Here is a 1,185-nt window from a genome sequence, read left to right as displayed (position 1 = left end):
TGCCAGTGAGCTCACCATGCCCCCACAGCCTCCGGGGGCACGTGGCGTTCATGGCCGTCATAGAGGACATTTCTGGTTTCTGCTATTGACACAAAACCCGATGCCTTTATGTCCTCTAGTTTTCTCTTCACCATGTGGGGTTGCCACCCCACACCATGTCTTCCCACACCACGTCTCTGTGTCTTGCTTTCTATAAACTGCACAGGCAGTCCTCGCACTTATGACACAATTGGTTCCTGAAAACCATGTCTTAAGTCAAAACGTTGTAACTCAGAACCAATCTTCTCATAAGAAACAATGTTATACAGGGAGATTGGTTCCTGAACCAAGGCCCAATACCCTATTTTCACCAAAAATACCCCCAAATTTTGTACTTGATCAATTATAGATCAGTAATATAGCTACATGAATGTATCTGTATTGTAAATAGCAATCACATTGATTTGGAAGGACTTCTTTGAGGTGACTTTGCTGAACGTTTTGAAGGGCTCTTGGTTGGACTTTCTGAAGGACTCCTGGCTGGAGTCTTCTCAGGAGTCTTGGCTGCAGGTTCTTTTGGCGTCCCGTCTGCTGTCTTAAAGAAAGTGTCCCAGGAAGCATGGACAGGTGTCCTCCAGGGAGACGAGCAGCGCAGCCAACTTGTTCGCTGGCGTGGCGTCGCATCGGATGAAGCATCGTAAAGTTGAAACCAACACCAGAAAGTTGAGACTGGGTGTCCATTTAAGTGTGAAACGTTGTCAGCCGAGAACCGTGCCTGTATTTCATTTTTCTCTTCAAGAGGATGTCAAGGCATCGGGTCTCGTATCTGCAGAGGACAACTGGACCGTCCTCCGTGCCATGCTTTGGGCCAGGCAGGACTCCTTGGGACGGGAAGCGTGGGGCAGGTGGAGAAGTCTTTGCCCATCCCATCTGGATCCGTCCCTCATGTAGGGCTCTGTACTTGAGGCTGGACATTATTTTCCACAGGAATTCGTCTATATGCCCAGCTAACGACATCCTCCCTCTTTAGGAGGCGCCATTCACGCTTTCAGTGGGTCTAAATGATGTTGGAAAGAAGGAACCGGCGATACACAACCGCAGGCCTGCAGGGCAGTGGCTGCCTCCCCTCACTGACAGGAGCCGGCGCCGCCATTTTGAGCCAGGCACAACTCGGCCTTCGGTGCCCTGCGCCCCGCACGCACTCCG

This window comes from Gavialis gangeticus, unplaced genomic scaffold, assembly GCF_001723915.1.
Source record: "Gavialis gangeticus isolate Ggan-Ray unplaced genomic scaffold, GavGan_comp1, whole genome shotgun sequence".
NCBI classification, from domain to species: Eukaryota; Metazoa; Chordata; order Crocodylia; family Gavialidae; genus Gavialis; species Gavialis gangeticus.
The sequence above is the reverse complement of the archived record's forward strand: the minus strand, read 5'-3'. Positions refer to the sequence as shown.